Source organism: Bison bison, unplaced genomic scaffold (assembly GCF_000754665.1).
Source record: "Bison bison bison isolate TAMUID 2011002044 unplaced genomic scaffold, Bison_UMD1.0 scf7180017864508, whole genome shotgun sequence".
In the NCBI taxonomy this organism is placed as follows: Eukaryota; Metazoa; Chordata; class Mammalia; order Artiodactyla; family Bovidae; genus Bison; species Bison bison.
Window position 1 is genome coordinate 15,727,672 of NW_011495064.1, and position 20,656 is coordinate 15,748,327.

A 20,656-nucleotide genomic window follows, 5' to 3' on the forward strand; every position below is an offset into this window, starting at 1 on the left:
AGGAGAAGGGGACGACAAAGGATGAGATGGCTGGATGGCATCACTGACTCGATGGACGTGAGTCTGAGTGAACTCTGGGAGTTGGTGATGGACAGGGAGGCCTGGCGCGCTGCAATTCATGGGGTTGCAAAAAGTCGGACACGACTGAGCGACTGAACTGAACTGAATTTGGTTGAAATGCAGCATCTTCCTGTAGATCTCAGTTTTTGGAAATTGTAAATGATACAAATCATTTCCTATTTCCTGATTAATTTGGGTACGTGAAGCCTTCCTAGTCTTGGTTATAAACATGTTATAGAGTTGGGACTGCAACAGCCCTACAAGATAGTTGTCTTCTAGATGCATCTGAGTTCCTTGCATGTTAAGTCGCTTCAGTCATGTCTGACTCTTTGCGACCCCATGGACTGTAGCCCACCAGGCTTCTCTGTCCATGGGACTCTCCAGGCAAGAATACTGGAGTGGGTTGCCATGCCCTCCTCCAGGGGATCTTCCTGACCCAGGAACAAACTCTGGTCTCTTAAGTCTTCTGCATTGTTATGTGGGCTCTTTATAGTAGCGTCATCTGGGAAGCCCATCTGAGTTCTGTATAAAAATTTAATTCAGCAAATATCTTTGTGGGCTATGACTGTGTACTTGTCTCTGTTTCAGTTGACTGACTTTAGTAATACTACATGATGACATATGTCAAAGATTTGGTGTTTTATTAGCAAAACATTTTCTATAATTAGAGTGAATTAATATTCATGTTTGTTTGCTTTGTTTGTTTGTTTGTGTTTTTTGCCTCAATGCATGGCTTGTGGGATCTTAGTTCCTTGCCCAGGGATCAAACCCACACTCTCTGCATTGGAAGCGCTGAGTCTTAACCACTGGATCGCCAGGGAAGTCCCATGAATTAATAGTCTTAAAAAAGATTTTTCTGTGTTTTCAACATCCTCTATATTTACCCAAATTTTTACATTTGCCTCCCACATTTTCCTAACTGTTCAACGTGCAAAGATGGTTTTGCTCTAAGAAAGAATTTATTGTAGTCTTTGTTTTAGTAGTTTTAGACTTATTAATCAGAGGCAGTGTAAGAGATCAATTTCTGGAGCTAAATAGTTTGAGCTTTAGTCTTGGTACTGTTTGATCTTGAAGTGCATCAATAAAGTGAGCATTACAATGTTATCTACCTCATAAGATAGTTGTGAGAATTGAAGTGAGCTAATATATGTTAAACATTAGAACAGATACATAGTGCTCACTCATTAAGTCGAGTCTGACTCTTTTTGACCCTGTGAACTGTAGTAGCCTGCCAGCCTAGTCCATGGGATTTTCTAGGCAAGAATACTGGAGTGGGTTGTCATTTCCTCATCCAGGGTATATAGTATGTGCTCTGTAAATGTTCTTGTAGCAGTGGCCATTTGAAAGTTTGCTGATGTAGTAGATGTTTTTACTACAGGGATTCTGTTGAAATTGAAGTATTTTTTTCTTTCAGTTTTTCACATATGTGGAAATGGGACCAGTGAAATCTGAGAGAGATAAATATTAATATAGAGTAATGATTTTATATTACAAGAGAAATAAATTATGTAAGTTAATTCATTTTGGACTTGAAATTGTTAAAAGAGGCTGGTGATTTCATACATTGTTGAACATGTGGTAGGCATGGGGGCACAAAGTAAGGCAGCCTTTTTACTTTTGAATACATGCTTGGTGATATTTTCAGGTAAGCCATTTTAGCGTAAGTACTCTTAATAAAATATAGATATGCAGATTGTGTGAGTTTAGAGAAGGGAGTTTGTTCAATCTGAGGGGAATAGAGAAGGCTTCTCAAAGGATGTTGCCTTTATGATCAGTTTGGGAAGATGAGATAGTGGGAGGGATATCCTAGGCTAAGGTACTTGTTTATACAGAGACAATTAGGTCTTTAAAAGCATATTAAATTCAGGGAAGTTTTGAGGGGAAGAGGAGTTGGGGTTGGATGGTTAGAGTTGAAGCTGAGAGATTGGGAAAGACAAGATCATAATACGTTTTGCTAAGAACTTTGGACTTGATGTCAATGGTAGGCAGCTTTTATAGGTTAAGACACAATCAGATTTTTTTGAAGAAAGATTCCAAGCTAATGCTCAGGTGTGAAAAGTGGCGAGAGCTGCATGTAAGTTAGTTTGAGAGGTGGAAACAATATAATTCGACGAATGTAGGGATGAGGGGAATTGACAAGGTGGCAATTACTCAGACTTAGGTTTCTACTTTGGGTGACTGGGTGAATGAATTAACCTGAATAGCAGTACAAGAAGGTATGGTGAGTAGCTTTTGTTGGCATATGCTGAGGAGCAAGGGGGACATAGTGATTTCAGTTATGTTAATTTTGAGGTTCTTGAAGGACATCCCGGAAGAGATGGCCAGGAGCCATTTGGAAATTCAACTTGAAGGTTTGGAAATAAATGAAGTGTGAAGATTTGGGAATACAGGTTTGGAAGGCATTGCCATTTATAGAGAAAGCCTAGTCTATGGTTAAGTATATTGGCTCCGGAGCCAGATTGAGTTTCAGTCTGTGATTCATCACTTATTAGCTGTGTCCCAAAGCAAGATGCTTAACTCCCTCTGCTCTTAATAATTAGTACCCAACTCATTTGGTTCTTGGAAAGATGTTAAGTAAATTGATACATGTAGATATTATTTGACCCACCATAAACACTCAATAAATGCTACCTTTTGTATTGGTGTTTTTAATTGCATCATTCATTTCAACAAGTGTTTGCCATATGGGGATAATAAGATGAATTTTAAATCCACTCTTTCCCCAGTTTTGGAAAGCTGTCTAGAAGGGGTGACAGCTCAGCTGAGACTTGAAAGAAATGAAGTTGGCTAGGTAGAGGAAGTAGCATGAGCACAAGTAGGTGCATGAAGCAGGTAATATTTGTTATAAGCAGTTTAGTATTACAGTGCAAAGCATGAGGAAGGGAGTGATGGGAGAGACTGAGGATCTTGGACTTGGTTCTATGGGAGCTATGGCTTCATACTCTTATGTACAAGAACTCCCAGTTTATGGTAAAAAATGTAGGGCCCATACCATACGATAGGTATGCTTTTAGCATTAATTGGGAAAATACAGCAAAAAGCTGCTACTTTTAAGTAGTTTTTATTGTAGATGTCTTATTATCTGTGTAATTTGAAAAATACTACAACACACATACTTTGAGCTTTCCTCATTGCTGGCTTAGCCTTGAAGTTTTTTTTTAATAGGGAAACAAATCAATTAACAGTCTTCTGCCTGTACTCCAGCTTCAGAAATTTTGTTGTTATTATCTCCTTGGTCTTTTTGTCTTTGTGGGCTTGTTTAATGCCCTCTTTAATTATTTCCTGTCTTTGCAGTAGGATTGTAGGAGGAAGCAGAAGTAAATTGTATGTATTATGTCCTTGTTTAACTGGAAATCTGTAGTTATAACCATATGTAAGTTGTTGAACATTTGGAAATCTATCCTTAGGAATGTTCTCTATAACAATAGATAGAATGTAGACAACAATAGATTTCTGTAAAGTGAAAAAAAAAAAAGTGAAAGTGAAGTCGCTTAGTTGTGTCTGACTCCTTGTGACTCCATGGACTGTAGCCTACCAGGATCCTGTGTCCATGGGATTTCCAGGCAAGAGTACTGGAGTGGGTTGCCATTTCCTTGTCCAGGGGAATCCTCCCGACCCAAGGATTGAAACAGGGTCTCCCACATTGCAGGCAGACGCTTTACTGTCTGAGCCACCAGGGAAGCCCACACTGTAAAGGAGTATATAAAAATAGTGTGAAGGCGGGTGGGAAGTGCCTCTCTGATATGTGCAGTGCACTGCTCAGAGTCTCAGGCAAAAGGTCATTTGGCAAGACACTTCCTGGGTTACCATCTCTAAAATGGGCTAGTAATTCTTGCCCAGGCTACATTATTATGTGATATGATAATGAATGTAGACATTCTTTGTAAGTTGAACTTCATATGTGAGGGATACAACAGGGTTAGCCAAACTCTTTGGGTATAGAGAGGAGAAAATGGAGGTACAAATGACAAAAAGGATAAATTAATTGCTACATAAAGTTAATTGTTTGTGACAAGGGCAGTGCTCCTAGAAGAAATAATTGTGGTCTAGTGTGAGTATGTTAAATCAGGGATGTATTTTTAGAGGAGATAAATATTATGTTTACTTTTTACAGGAATTAATAGCAATATTGGGGCAAATGGAAGTGTCGTCTTTGAAATTTATTGTGGGCACCAGGAATTCAAATCTTTATGATTTGTTTCTATGCTTTTACTTTGATTTATGAAGTTGAAGAGAGACAAGGAAGGCTGGGGAGATAGTACAGGGCAGTGGTTCTCAGCCTTGGTTGCTCCTTAGAGTCATCAGGAGAGTTTTTAAAGACATACTCTGCTAGGGTTCTAGTATTCTAACTTAAGTGACCTGGAGTGGAACCCAAGGCCACTTAAATTTTTATTATTTTAATTTTTAAAGCTTTCTCAGTGATTTTAATGTGCAGGCCAGGTTTAGAGGTTTTAACTTCACATAGAACCCTAAATGAACAAATGTATTTCATATGCCTGGAATAAATGAGAGATTTTATTTCAATTGAATAGTATTCTGTTGTTGTTTAGTCACTGTGTCTGACTCTTTTTTGACCCCATGACTGTAGCCTGCCAGGCTCCTCTGTCCATGGGATTTCCCAGCAAAGAATACTGGAGGGGGTTGCCATTTTCTTTTCTAGGGGATCTTCCCGACCCAGGAATCAAACCTGTATCTCCTGCATTGGCAGGTGAATTCTTTACCATTGAGCCACCAGGGAAGCCTCAATAGTATTTATTCTGTTTAGGCTTAATTTTTTTTTTTTTTTTGGTAAGAAACACCTCCCAAGTTAGTTTCTTTGCTAATAAAACCTACCCCACAGTAAATTAAATTATAAGTGAAATACGCTTATAAGCAGAACGGTACCAAGGGCCAAATTCCTGTTGCTTTCTTTTGTACTTTTCTGATGTAATGCATTTTTGATTTTTTTGTTTTTCAATCAGTTAAGTGCTATGATACTTTTCACCAAAATGCCACTGCAGCAGGGACCTACTACTGGGAGTATGAGGAGAGGAGAGGGGAAAAAGCAGCTGTAGAGGGCAGAAATGGCTCGGATTATCTACCAGATCAGCTGTTTCATGCCTAAAATGTTTTTGTTTTATGTTGTATTAAGAAAAAAACTAACTACTAGAATGTTACATTTTATCATATTAGAGCTTAGTGGGTTTTAAAAAATATATACTTTTATTAAATTATATGGCTTTGCGGGGTCTTTGTTGTCGAGTGGGCTTTTCTCTAGCTGTGGTGAGCAGAGGCTATTCTAGTTGTGGTATGCGGTCTTCTCATTGCGGTGGCTTCTCGTAGAGCGTGGGCTCCAGGGAATGCAGGCTTCAGTGGCTGTGACACTTGGCTCAGTAGTTGGGGCTCCCGGGCTCAGTAGTTGTGGTGCACAGGCTTAGTTGCTATGTGGGATCTTGTGGGACCAGGGATTGAACTTGTGTCTCCGGCATTGGCAGGTGGATTCCTTACCACTGAGCCAGCAGGGAAGCCCTAGAGCTTAGTTTTAATATGTTAAAAAGTTCTTCAAAACTATGAAAAATGATTCATTTATTCAAAAACATTTACTGTGTGTCAAAAACTTATTGTTTATCAACAAAATCCTTTCCTAGAGCTCTGGTTTAGTGAAAAGAGGTATATTACACATACATGCAGGTGATGGTAGACACTATAAGAAATCAAAACTGATACGAGATGGTGGTGGGTAAATTTGTACTGTGTGGTCTGGGGGGGAGTCTCTCTGAGACGGCCCTTGAGCAGATCCTAATGATGTGAGAGAGCAGCAAGGCAGGTATCCAGGGGAAGTTTCTGTTGGCTTGTTACTGTAGTATGGGGAAACAGCTGGATGGATTTTCATCATATTTGGATGGAATTTCACTTGCACTGATTTAAAATGTAGATTCAATGAGGAGTGATGAGACTGGTGTGATTACTAGTCTCAGAGAAAGGTGCCATCTCTGTTAAACAAAATAATTTCAAATATGAGCTCCAAATAGAAATTCACAAGGGTACATGTTCCAATTGTAGAATTATATTGATTTGTAGCTGAGTTACTTCTCACATGGGCAACTTTCTGTAGCAACTGGAATTTATATACAGATGATAAGGGTTTTTATGCAATATCAGATAGGGAAATTAGTCCCCAGACTTTACTTAATTATAGCCAGGTCAAAATCCTGAAGGAAGAATGTAATCTATATATTGAAGACTGGTTGAGAGATTTAACTGTGACAAATTTTCATATATATTGTTCAGTTTGTCACAGTTAATTGAATGAAACATATGAAAAGGGCCCCACAGTTTCTTGCAGGGAGTAGTAGTAAGTCCTTAATGATTGAGTCCTATCTATGGAAAGTTTTCAGTGGTGATTATGTTCTCAAAACTTTCTCAGTTGATGTCAGGTAACTTAAGATTATTTAAAATAAGTGGGAGAGAATTGGAACCTTAAATTCTGTATCTTTCAGAGAACCTCTTCCATGTTTAGGTAGATGTTGATTTTCCTGCCTGGAAAAATACTATCCCTGCTTTGTATTTTATCCATTTGCTACTTTTCCTTATGGCCTAGTCACCGAACTTTCCCAGATTTTCTTTGCACCAAGTTCTCTTATAGGAATACTCATTTTAACTTTGAATAATACAGTGTATTAGCAACTTTTGTTGAATGATTTTATTTTCAGTAACTTTAATAATACTTTAAAAGCTTTATAAGAGCTGAACTTTAATTTTGGGGTTCCTTGGTGGCTCAGTGGTAAAGAATCCGCCTGCTAGTGCAGGAGACGCGGGTTTGATCTCTGGGTTGGGAAGGTCCCTGGAGAAGGAATGGCACCCACTCCAGTATTCTTGCCTGGAGAATTCCATGGATGAGACATCTGGTGAGCTACAGTCCATGGGCTTGCAAAAAAGTCAGATATGACTTAGTGACTAAATAGCAACAAAAAACGTTAATTTTGTACCCTTTTTTATTGACTTTGAATTATGTTTTTGTGTTATGGTATAAACTGTTTTAAGCATTGAACTCTGATGATATCTCAGTGGATATGGACTTCTGCAATGTGTAGTTTCAGTTGGCAAAGATAATATATTTCTGATAATACTTTTCCAGGTTTTGAAGATATACATGATTAGTGCATTGATAAAGAGTTGACTGTTTCTTAATGTGGGTGTTAAGATAACTAAAAAACCCCACAATTTCCTTCCTTTAAAAATTTCCATTTTAAAAATGACTTACCTTATAGGCCATCAGATGTTGTTTAGTCACTAAGTTGTGTCTGATTTCTTTTGCGACCCCGTGGACTGTAGTCTGCCAGGCTCCTCTCTTCATGGGATTTCCGAGGCAAGAATACTGCAGTGGGTTACCATTCCCTTCTCCAGGGCATCTTCCCAACTCAGGGATCAAACCCATGTCTCCTGCATTGGCAGGTGGATTCTTTACCACTGAGCTACCTGGGGAAAGAGAAGCCCCTCTATGATTTCATTACTTAGAGATGGCTAGTCTTAGCATTTTGGTGTGCAGCAAGTTCTTTTTGCCTTTTTCTATTATTTGATGTATTTTTATAGTAAGATACGTTACGAACTATTTCCCGCCTTTACTTTGTTAAAATTGTATTTTCCTGTGTTTTTATTGTATAATTTAAAAATAAATTTTGACTAATGATTATAGTAAATGGTGTGTGTACTAGTAATACATGCATGGATTCATGTAACCATCACCACAGTCAGGATACAGAGCAGTGTCAATCCCTGAAAGAGTTCTCTGTGATATCTCTTTTGGTATCCCTTTGTAGTCAGCCTCCTCCCCACCCCTGAACCTTTGGCAATCACTGATCTGTTCTCTCTACTGTTTTGTCTTTTCTAGAATGTCATGGAAATGGAACCCTTTAGTACATAACTTTTTGATACTGACTTGTTGTGCATAGCATAATGTCTTTGAAAGTCAAGTTGTTGCATGTGTCTATCTGTAGGTCATTCCTTTTCATCGCTAAGTATTTCATCATATGAATGTATCGCCATATTTAGTCAGTTACTCTTGGGAGGACATGCTTTTGGTAATTATGAAAAGAACTATTATAAACATCTAAGTACAGATTTTTGTGTGAATGAAGGTTTTATGTCTCCAGGGTAAATATGTAGAAGTGGGATTGCATGGCCATTTGGTGAGTGTATGTTTAACTTCATAAGAAACCGTCAAACTAGTATGGCTGTACCATTATGCATCGCCATTAGACATTTATGAATTATACTTGCTCTGCATCCTTGCGAGCACTTGGTATTGTTACAAAGTCAACACTACCCAAAGCTATTTACAGATTGATTGCAATCCTTATCAAAATCCCAGTCACTACTTTTGCAGAAATAGAAAAATCCATTCTAAAATTTGTATGGAATCTCGAGGGACCCCAAACAGCTAGTGTTATTGGAAAAATAAATGCTGGAGGACTTACACTTCCTGATTTCAAAATTTTTTACTATGGTGCTATAGTAATCAAAACAGTGTGGTTCTGGTTTAGAATAATGAGTACAGAAGTACCCCTTATATAAGTGGTCAAATAATTATTGGAATGGAGGTCAAGACCATTCTCTTCAAAAAATAGTGCTGAGAAAACTGGATATCCACATGCAAAAGAATGAAGTTCTACCCTTATACAACCATATTACACCACAGACAAACATTTTCAAAACACCACATACAAAAATTAACTCAAAATGGATCAAAGATTTAAACGTAAGAGCCACGACTATTAAGCTCTTAGAAGAAAACAAAGTGGAAAAGCTTCACGATGTTGGATTTGGCAGTGAGTTCTTGGATATGACACCAAAGGCACAGGCATCCAGTGAATTATTTGACAAATAGGATTTCATCAAAATGAAAACCTTTTGTACATTGAAGGACACTATCAACAGAGTCAAAAGGCAGAACCCAGAAAGGGAGAAAATATTTGCAAGTCACATATCCAGAGATATAGCCAGAAATATTTAGACAATTATAGAAAACAACAACTCAAAAAACAGCAAAAAACAAATAGCCCAGTTAGAGAATGAGCAAAGGATTTAAATAGACATTTCTCCAGAGAAGATAAACAGATGACCAACAAACACATGAAAAGATGCTCAGCATAATTAATCATTAGGGAAATGCAGATCAAAACCATAATGAGGTATCACTTCACACCCATTAGGATGGTTATTTTCGAAAAAGCAGAGTAAGTGTTGGCAAGGATGTAGAGAGATTGGAACCTTTTTGCTGTGTTGGTGGGAATATAAAATGGCGCAGCCACTGAAGAAAACAGTATGCAGTCCTACATATAATTTAAAATTACCTTATGAACTCACATTTCCACATTTTGAGTAATACAGTTATTCAGATAATTAAAAATTATTGTATAAACTCACAATTCCACTTAAATATTGGGTATAAAGAGTTAAAAGCAGAATCTTGAAGAAATATTTGTATGCTATGTTCACAGTGACATTATTCCCAGCTGGACAGAAAGTAGAAGCCACCCAAGTGTCCATCAGTGGATGAATGTATAGACAAAACATGGTGTGTGTATATAATGAAATATTAGCCTTGAGAAGGGAGGAAATTCTGACACATAGTGCAACATGGATGAACCTGGAAGATGTTATGGTCAGTGAAGAAAGAGTAGTGACTGCCAGGTGCTGTGGGGACAGAAGTGAAGATTTAGTGTCAGTGATTATAAAGTTGCGGTTTCGCAAGATAAAAAGAGGTCTGTGGATGGATAGTGGTAATAGTCGAAAGACACTATGAATGCACTTAATGCCACTGAACTGTACACTTAATGGTTAAATGGCAAGTTTCATGTAATGTATAAATTTACAACTTGAGAAACATTAAAAAAAAATCAACTGGTCATGTTTATACAGGCCTATCTCGGGATTCTGTTACATAGATGTAATATGTTATCTCTTTGCCTGTAGCACACATTCTTGAGGTACTGTAAATTTTATAGCAGGTCTTAAAGTCATATAATGTGATTTGTCCAACTTTATTCTGTATCGAAATTATTCTGGCTATTCCAGTTCCTTTGCCTTTTCAGATTATTTGGGATTCAGTTTATCTATATCTCAAAAATGCTGTTGGGTTTTTTTAACTTTATTTTGTATTGGAGTACAGCTGTTTAACAGTGTTGTGACCGTTGGACTCAGGTGGATAGCAAAGGACCCAGCCATCCAGACACATGCATCCATTCTCCCCCAAACTCCCTCCCATCCAGGCTGCCACGCAACATGGAATTCCTGCTGGGATTTTGATTGAAGTTGCGTTAAATCTATAGAGCAGTTTGGAAACTGTTCATGTCTTTGCTATGTTGATTCTTGTAGTCTATGACCATCGTTTTATTTAGATCTTTTTTGATTTCTTTCACTGATCAGTTGTACTTGTCAGCATACATATTCTGTTTACCTTTTGTTTGATATATATCTTAAGTATTTTATGTTTTTAGAGCTCTTGTAAACTAACTGTTAGTTTTTGGGGTAAATTTTGTTTTCAGATTGATCATTGCTAGTAGATATAAAATTGATTGATTTTCATGTATTTGTTCAGTGTAGCCTTGCTAAACCTTCTAGTTCTTGTAGTTTTTGTTTTGATTTTTATTTATTTTATTTTTTAAAATTTATTTATTTATGGCTGTGCTGCTGCTGCTGCTAAGTCGATTCAGTCGTGTCCGACTCTTTGCGACCCCATAGATGGCAGCCCACCAAGCTCTCCCGTCCCTGGGATTCTCCAGGCAAGAACACTGGAGTGGGTTGCCATTTCCTTCTCCAGTGCATGAAAGTGAAAAGTGAAAGTGAAGTTGCTCAGTCGTGTCCGACTCTTAGCGACCCCATGGACTGCAGCCTACCAGGCTCCTCTGTCCATGGGATTTTCCAGGCAAGAGTACTGGAGTGGTCTTTATTGCTGCATGCCACCTTTCTCTAGTTGCAGTGAGCAGGGCTGTTCGTTGCGGTGCACAGGCATCTCATTGTGATGGTTCCTCTTGTTGTGGAGCACAGGCCCTAGGCTTACGGGCTTTAGTTGCTCTGCGGCATGTGAAATCTTCACAGAGCAGGATCCCCTGCATTGGCAGGCAACTTCCTATCCACTGTACCACCAGGGAAGTCCTTGTTTGTTTTTTTTTAGATTCTTTGGGATTTTCTGCATACATAATCATGTTATCAGTGAATAGGGGCTGTTTGATTTCTTCCTAATGCGTCTGGCTCCTCATATCTTATTGCAGTGGCTAGATCCTCCATTAAGATATTCGATAGAACTGTTGAGAGCGTAATATCCTTGTCCTATTCCTGATCTTAGGGGAAAGCCTTCGGTCTTAGCATTAAGTGTTTCATAGTGGTAGACTCTGTAGCTGTCCCTTATCAGATTGAGGAAATTCCCTTTTAACTTGCTGAGGGCTTTTTTTTTTTAAATCATGGAAATATGTTGTATTTTGCCAGATGTATCTACTGACTTAACTGTGGTTTTTCTTCTTTAAGAAGTTATCGTGATAGCTTACATTGATTGATTTTTGAATACTGAACCAGTTTTGCATTCCTGGGAAAACCCTGTTTGGTCCTGGTGTATTGCTAAACTCCATTTGCTTTTATTTTGTTGAGGATTTTTGCACAATCTCCATGAGGGATAATGGTATGTAGTTTCTTTTTTTGACCTTTTTCTAGTTTTTGATATCAGGTTAATTTAGGCTTCTTAAAAGGAGTTTGGAAGTGTTCCTCTTTTTCTGTTTCCTGAAAAAGATTTTGTAGAATTGGTGTTACTTCTTAAATTCCCCAGTGAAATCAGGTAAGCCTGGAGATTTCTTTGAAAAGTTTTAAACTAGGAATTTACTTTCCTTAATTCAGATTACCTGTTTCATTTTGAATAATTTGGTAGTTTGTGGTTTTTATGGAATTTCACCTTTATTTTCTAACTTATGCATATTGATCTGTTTATATTATTCCTCAGTTATCTTTTTAACATTTCAAGTGTCAAATTTAAATATTGTGACAACACAATTTGTCACATTTATGTGCATAGAGTTGTTCATAGTATTCTTTTATTTATCATTTGATGTCTGCAGGATCTGTAGGCTAGCTCCTCTTTCATTTGGTTGTGTTGGTAATTTATATCTTCTTTTATTCTTTGCCACTCTTGCTAGAGCTTTATCAATTTCATCAATCTTTTCAAAGAACTCATTTTTGCTTATATTGATTTTTCATTATTGTTTTTCTAGTTTTACTTTTGCATTGATTTCCACTATTAACCTTTATTATTTCTTACCTTTTCCTTGCTTTGGATTTATTTGGGATTTGTTCTGGTTTTTTTAAGTAGAAGCTAAGGTTATTGATTTAAGGCCTTTTTCCCCACCCCAATATAAACATTCAAGTCCTATAAGTTTTACTCTAATCACTGTTTTAGCGTCAGATGCCTTATTTTGATATTATATTTTCATTCTCTTTTGGGTGTGGAGAGCTGTGCTACAGCTTGAGGGATCTCAGTGTTCCCCAGCCAGGGGAACAGCAGTGAAAGTGCCGTATCCTAACCTCTAGAACATCAGGGAACTCCTTCATGTTCATTCTTTTAAAAATGTTTTCTGAGTTACTTTAGACTTCATTGACCTAAGAATTGCTTAGGAGTATGTTATTTAATTTACAAGTATTTAGAGGTTTCCCATTATGTTTCTGTTACTGATTTCTACTTAAATCCTTTGTGGTCATTTTGTTTGTGGTTGGTTGTTTCATTGGAGTATAGTTGTTTTACAATGTTGTGTTAGTTTCTGCTGCTGTTGTCATTCAGTCTCTAATTCACTTCTGACTCTTCGTGACTCCACACACTGCAGCGTATCAAGCTTCCCTGTCTATCGCTATCTCCTGGAGTTTACTCAAACTCTTGTCCATTGAGTCAGTGATGCCTTCGAACCATCTCATCCTCTGTGGGCCCCTTCTCCTCTTGCCCACAGTCTTTCCCAGCATCTGTCTTTTCCAGGGAGTTGACTCTTCACATCAGGTGGCCAAAGTATCGGAGCATCAGTTTCAGCCTCAGTCCTTCCAGTGAATATTCAGGGTTGATTTCCTTTAGAATTGTCTTGTTTGGTTTCCTTGCAGTCCAAGGGACTCTCAAGAGTCTTCTCCAACACCACAGTTCAAAAGCATTGATTCTTTCGTGCTCAGCCTTCTTTATGGTCTAACTCTCACATCTGTACATGACAACTGGAAAAACCATAGCTTTGACTATATGGACCCTTGTTGACAAGGTGTTGTTTCTGCTTTTTAATACACTTTCTAGATTTGTCACAGCTTTTCTTCCTAGGAGCAGGTGTCTTTTGATTTCATGGCTGCAGTATTTGTCTGCAATAATTTTGGAGCCCAAGAAAATAAAATATGTCACTATTTCTACTTTTCCCCATCTATTTGCCATGAAATGATGGGACTGGATGCCATGATCTTAGTTTTTTGAATGTTGAATTTTAAGCCAGCTTTTTCACTCTCCTCTCTACCTTCATCAAGAGGCTCTCTAGTTTCTCTTGCTTTTTGCCATTAAATATTAGAGTTCCATAAAAGCAAAATTTCTCTTTGCTTTTTGCGTGCATATCTGAGGTTGTTGGTATTTCTCCCCACAGTCTTGATTCCAGCTTGTGATTCATCTAGCCCAGCATTTTGCATAATGTACTCTGCATGTAAGTTAAATAAACAGGGTGACAGTATACACCATGACGTACTCCTTTCCCAATTTTGAACTAGTCCATTTCACGTCCGGTTCTAACTATCACTTCTTGTCCTGCGTACAGGCTTCTCGGGAGACAGGTAAGATGGTCTGGTAAGTGATTGAGTTATACATATGTGTGCATTCTTTTCTTTTACTATATTCTTTCCCATTAGGACCTTGTTGTTTATCCATTCTGTATATAATAGCTAACATCTGCTAACTTGCTCTATCATCAACCTCTTGCTCTATTCTTGTCCCAACCCTGTCCCCCTTGGCAACCACAAGTCTGTCCTGTGTCCAGGAGTCTGTTTCTCTTTTGCACTTGGGTTCATTTATGTCACATTTTAGATTCCACGTGTAAGTGATATCATATAGTATCTTGTCTTTCTCTTTCTGACTTCACTTAGTATGATAATCTCTAGTTGCACCCTTGGTTGCTGCAAATGACATTGTTTTGTTCTTTTTAATTGTTAAGTAATAGTCCATTATATCGGAGAAGGCAATGGCACCCCACTCCAGTACTCTTGCCTGGAAAATCCCATGGACGGAGGAGCCTGGTAGGCTGTAGTCCATGGGGTCGCTAAGAGTCGGACACGACTGAGCGACTTCCTTTCCACTTTTCACTTTCATGCATTGGAGAAGGAAATGGCAACCCACTCCAGTGTTTTTGCCTGGAGAATCCCAGGGACAGCAGAGCCTGGTGGGCTTCTGTCTATGGGGTCTCACAGAGTTGGACACGACTGAAGCGACTTAGCAGCAGCAGCAGTCCATTATGTATATGTATCACATGCTCTTTATCCATTCATCTGTTGATAGACGTTTAGGTTGTTTCCATGTTTTGGCTACTATGAATAGTGCTGCTTTGAACATTGGGATGCATGTATCTTTTTGAATAAGAATTTTGTCTGGACAAATGCCCAGGACTGGGGTTGCTTGATCTTATGGTAGTTCTTTTAGTTTTCTAAGGAACCTTCATACTGTTTTCTGTGGTGGCTGTACCAACTTAAATTCCCACCAGCAGTGAGGAGGGTTCCCTTTTCTCCGTGCCCTCTCCAACGTTTGTTATTTGTAGACTTTTTATTTATTTATTTTTTAAACTTCATCTTTTTTTCTTTTTTTAAAGATTTTATGTATTTGGCTGCATGGGGTCTTAGTTCCCTGATCAGGGATCAAACCCATGCCCCCTGCATTGGAAGTGTAGAGTCTTATTAACCACTGGACCACTAGGGAATTCCTGTAGACTTTTTAATGATGGCCATTCTGATCTGTGTGAGTTGGTATCTTATTGTAGTTTTGATTTGCATTTTTTCCAATACTTAGTGATGTTGAACATCTTTTTTATGTGCTTATTGGCCATCTGTATTTCTTTTGAGAAATGTCTGTTAAGGTCTTTTGCCCATTTTTGGATTGGGTTGCTTGTTTTTTTGTTGTTGCTTGTATGAGCTATTTGTATGTTTTGGGGATTAAGGCCTTGTTGATTGCATCATTTGCAAATATTTTCTCCTAGTCCATAGGCTGTCTTTTTGTTTTGTTTATGGTTTCCTTTACTGTGGAAAAGCTTATAAGTTTGATTATGTCCCACGTTTTATTTTTGCTTTTATTTCTGTTGCCTCGGGAGACTGACCGAAGAAAACATCGACATGATTTATTTATGTCAGAGAATGTTTTGCCTATGATCTCTTCTAGGAGTTTTATGGTGTTGTGTCTTATATTTAAGTACTTAAGCCATTTTGAGTTTTATTTTTGTGTATAGTGTGAGGCTGTGTTCTAACTTCATTGATTTACACGTGATTGTCCAGTTTTCCCAACACCACTTGCTAAAGAGACTGTCTTTTTCCCATTGTGTATTCTTACCTCCTTTGTTGAAGATTAATTGACCAGAGATATGTAGGTTTATTTCTGGGCTCTCAGAGAACATACTTTTATTTCTTTTATATTAAGGTCTGTTTTATGATCCAGGATACAATATATCTTGATTAATTTTCAATGTGCACTTGAATGTGCATTCTACTGTTGATAGGTGGAGTATTTTAAAAATGTCATTGGTTGATGGTGTTCAGTTTCTCTATATCTATGTTCGTTTTCTGTCTGCTAGTTCTGACAGTTACGGAAAGTTGAAATCTCCAGCTGTAATTATGGATGTCTGTTACTCCTTTCAGTTCTTGTTAATTTTTGCTGAATGTATTTTTAAGTTGTTAGGTGTATATGTATATTTAGGATTGCTTCATGAATTGACTCTTTTGTCATGTAATGTCCTCATTTATCCCTGGTGATTTTCTTTGTTCTGATCTTTGTCTCATCTAAATATGACTATTCCGTCTTTCTTTGATTAACATTTACGTGATGTATCTTTTTTCCATCTTTTTACCCTTTTAGAATTATAAAAGTTTCATTTAGACATCATAGAATTAGATTGCATGTGTGTTTTAAATTCCAGTTTGTCTTTTCATTGGTGTACTTAGGCCATTTATGATTACTGAATAGTTGAATTTTGGTTTAGATGCTCCATTTTATTATTTGTTTCCTCTTTTTTTCTCTAGTTTTTCTCTTTCTGCTTTTTTGGCTTGATTTTTTTTTTTTAACCTTATCTGTTGCTTTTGTGTGTTTTCATAGTTACTTGAAGGATTGCAATATATATTTTCCTCTTAGTCTATTTAGAATCAGTATTTTACCACTTTAAGTGGAATGTAGAAACCATACCCGGAGAAGGCAATGGCACCACACTCCAGTACTCTTGCCTGGAAAATCCCATGGACAGAGGAGCCTGTTAGGCTGCAGTCATGGGGTCGCTAAGAGTTGGACACAACTGAGCAACTTCACTTTCACTTTTCACTTTCATGCATTGGAGAAGGAAATGGCAACCCACTCCAGTGTCTTGCCTGGAGAATCCCAGGGACGGGGGAGCCTGGTGGGCTGCTGTCTATGGGGTTGCACAGCTGGACACGACTGAAGCGACGCAGCAGCAGCAGCAGCAGAAACCATACCACTCTATTGTATCCTCCTCTTTTAAGTTATAATCGACTTATTTATTATATATATGTGACATTGAAGAGTATCAGACATTGTAGTAATTTTTGCTTTCAGTTATCAAGTACATTTAAAAGACTGAGTTGGAGAATCATCACTTATATTTACCCAGATATTTACCATTTCTGTAGCTCTTCCCTCATTCTTGATACTCTATAATTTCCCTTCTCTTTGATGAACTTCTTTTTGTGATTCTTTCTGAGCAGGTTTCCTGACAACATTTCTAGTTAGTGTTCCCTCATCTGAGAATGTCTTTATTTCACCTTCATTCTTGATGGATTTTTTTTTGTTGAATTGAATTTCTTTTTTGCAGTACTCTACAAATTGTTCAGTTCCAAGTGAAGTCCATGATTTTTAAATGATAAACGTGCTTTTATTGTAGTTATTACTTACCTGTACGTAACATATCCTCTGGTTGCTTTCAAGATTTTTCTTTGTTAGTTTTAGTTTTAAGTTTCAGCAGCTTTTTGTGTCTGGCTGTGAATTTTTAACTTATTATTTTTGTGAAATTTCTCCTGCTCCCAAAGAAAATCTGTACTAATGCAAGTCATTAGTGTCAGTCAGGAATCTGCAAACTATGGCCTGTCTCCTGATTTTATAAATAAATGCTACTAGAACACATCTGCTGCTGCTACTGCTGCTGAGTCGCTTCAGTCGTGTCCGACTCTGTGCGACCCACTGGACTGCAGCCCACCAGGCTCCCCTCGTCCATGGGATTTTCCAGGCAAGAGCACTGGAGTGGGGTGCCATTGCCTTCTCCGAGAACACATTTACATCCCTTCATTTACTAAAATAAAGTAAATAAATGTTTCTTTTGTAGTACAGTGGCAGAGTTGAGTAATTATGAGAAAAGACCTTAAATACTATTTGATCTTTTTATAAGAAGTTTGCTGATAATCTGGTATAGTTGGAGGAAATTTGAGTGTTTCTTATGAGGCCTTAAATACTATTTGATCTTTTTATAGGAAGTTTGCTTATATCTGGTATAGCTGAAAGAAATTTGAGTGTTCTTCTGTTAAATTTTCTGCTTGAATTTCTTTTTAAACTTTATCTGTGTAGGGTTCAAAGTCATTTTATAATTGTCTTCTAACAAGGTGCAACATGTGGTATAGAATGGGTATAAGAGTTTTCCCCCCTCTGTTTAAAAACTGAAAATGACTTCTTAGCTGATTTTCCTCAAAAACTTAAAACATTAGTTAAGCATGGCTCTTCTTTCTTTGAGAAATTTATTTTCAGACATTTTAAACTCATAGGGCAAATAAAGTATAAATTTCTGTTTATTTTAAAGGTAGCCTTGGAAGTTTAAATATAGGTTATAAGTTTTTTTTATTAATGTTATTTGCAGCATTAAAATGTGTTGACATTGTTCCATAGTAATACTTCCAAAACCATAAAACAAAGCAATATGAATAAAAGTGTCATTTAACATATAATTTCATACAAAATTTTGAAAAGGTATTTTCTTACTGAGAGCTCAGCCATAGGTTTCTTGGTTTCTTCATCTCTTTTATGAACCTTTATGTACTTAAAATTGTTATTCTTTTAACTGAAAATAAATGTTGATTTTTACCTCCCATTGTGAAACCTATGCTTGTTTTTTTTTGCTGTACAAATACTCAGTTCTGGGTCACACTTAAGCACACATGGATTTCATTTTTTTCCAAAATTAGAGAATTTGTGTCCTTGATCTTATTTTTTGTCAGGTAAAAAGAGTTGCTCGAACATGTTAAGACGATGAAAAGTTCCCTAAAACGTTCTTTGTTCATTGAAGGATGTTTTTTCTTCACAGAAATCTAGAACTTGTTTACTGGTAGATGTAAATAAAATCTTGAGCATACTATGCGACTACATTAACAGAGCTCTTTTTCTTGAAATAAGGTTCTCAGGCTGAGTAAAAGATTCAGAGAAAGAGCCTGTGGTGGGTTGTATAATCTTCCATCAGAATTCACGTGCTCATGGGAACCTCAGATTGTGACCTTATTTAGAAACAGGGTCTTTGCAGGTGTAATTAGTTAAAATGAGGTCATATGAGCTCAAAGAGCCTTCAGGGTAGGGTAGTATGGCCGATAATCAGTATACTGTCTTCTGCTGTGCAGTACAGAAAGTCACTGCTTACAAATGGCCTTTTGTAACTCAGCTCAGAAATACTGGGAATGGACTCATCTGAATAAACATGGTCCTTTTACATGCTTTGTGGGCCTGAGAGACTTCTGAAGTCATTGCCAGTAAGGCTGTTTGGTCACTGCATTACTTTGAGTGCTAATATTATATAGTGTAAGAAATTTAAAAAAACAGTGTGGATTTTTTTTTTTTTTTTTTTTTAGTCATGATCTATTGAATTCTGGGGTTGCATGGAAACCCAGTTGAAAACCCTGGTGTAGATTTTTACATTTTATACCTCTGTACAAGTTTTAACAAAATAATGGTTTTTATAGTTCCTTAGCTAATGACCTATCCCTAAAACTAAACAATTTGTAGTTTTTTTTTTTTTAATTTTACAGTTATGTGTGGGAGGCATGGCACATATGGGAAATCCCTGCCTTCTGCTGAATTTTTCTGTGAACCAAAAACCTCTATAAAAAAAGGAATAGTCTGTTTTAAAATTTGAAACTATCCTTACAAGTTCTTACGTAATTTACTCTGAGTTCCTATAATTTGTATGATTTCTTGTGGTTTTACCTAGAGATGAGAAGTGGTAGGTAAATATTCCTGTTTTATTGTATTACAGAGATTATTTTTCTGTATGCTGACATACATTTCAAACCAATAGATCTGAGAATGAACTATAGAAATTCCATGAATTTTTCTGTTTTATGTAGATAATGAATAAGTTTCTAATCAGTTTTGTAATGCCTCCAAGATGAGAGAGCTATAATAATTTGAGATTAAGAAAGCTAACCCTAATATTCATTGATTATAACATGTTTTATAGTTGTCCTAGATATTGATGAGTTGGACCCTGGTTTATCTCTTTGCTGCTTTTGTATTACTGCTCAATAATAGTACCAAGATCAGGAATGTTCTGTAGACTTCTGGTGGGAGTTTAGAATAAGGTGTACTGACTGGTGGCAGAATTACTTGTCCACAGAGAAGTTTCTTCACTAGTACAATTAAATTTTACAGTTGATCATTTTTTTCAAGTCTTTTTATAGAGACTGTATTCATGACAGTGTTTAACATTAGTCTTTTTATAAATTAAAATGTAGAAATCAGTGTTATCTTTTCCAAATTGTGCTTTTTGGTTTTATATTTAAAGCTTCCATGTTTTACTGTCTTTTGTAATACTCCTTGAAATTCTACTCTTAATTTATTCTGATAAATTGTATGGTTAGTATACTCATTTTCTATTAAAATACTCTTCTGATATTGATTCAGCAGAAACTTCAGAGGACATTGATCTTCAGTAGTAGTCGACTGTGGTTTTTCAGTGGTAGTTGAACTAAGAGACTACTAGTTCTCTTAACTTAGGTTATAGCCATCGTCCATAATTTTATCTCAGATATGTATGTGTGTGTACTCAATCGTGTCTGACTGTTTGCAACCCCACGGACTATAACCTGCTAAGCTCCTCTGTCCATGGAATTTCCAAGGCAAGAATGCTGGAGCAGGTTGCCATTTCCTCCTCCAGGGAACCTTCCTGACCCAGGTATTGAATTTATGCCTCTTCTGTCCCCTGCGTTGGCAGATGGATTCTTTACCACTAGTGCCACCTGGGACTGGGAAGCCATCTTCCTCCTGGGAAGCATATCTTAGGTATAAAAGCCCAAAAGAACTTTTGAGATCATTACCTAGAAACTGTCCACATTGACTTTATGCTTAATGACTTTTGTAGGGGAAGTAGGGAAAGATGTAAAAAAA

The 20,656-nt window shown here is 37.2% G+C and overlaps 1 protein-coding gene across 1 annotated transcript in view; it reads left to right on the forward strand.

Annotated features, from left to right (window-relative positions):
- The window catches only part of BIRC6 (baculoviral IAP repeat containing 6), a 215,943-nt gene that overhangs the window by 6,657 nt on the left and 188,630 nt on the right, over positions 1-20,656 (forward strand). The gene's annotated exons all lie outside the window — the stretch shown is intronic.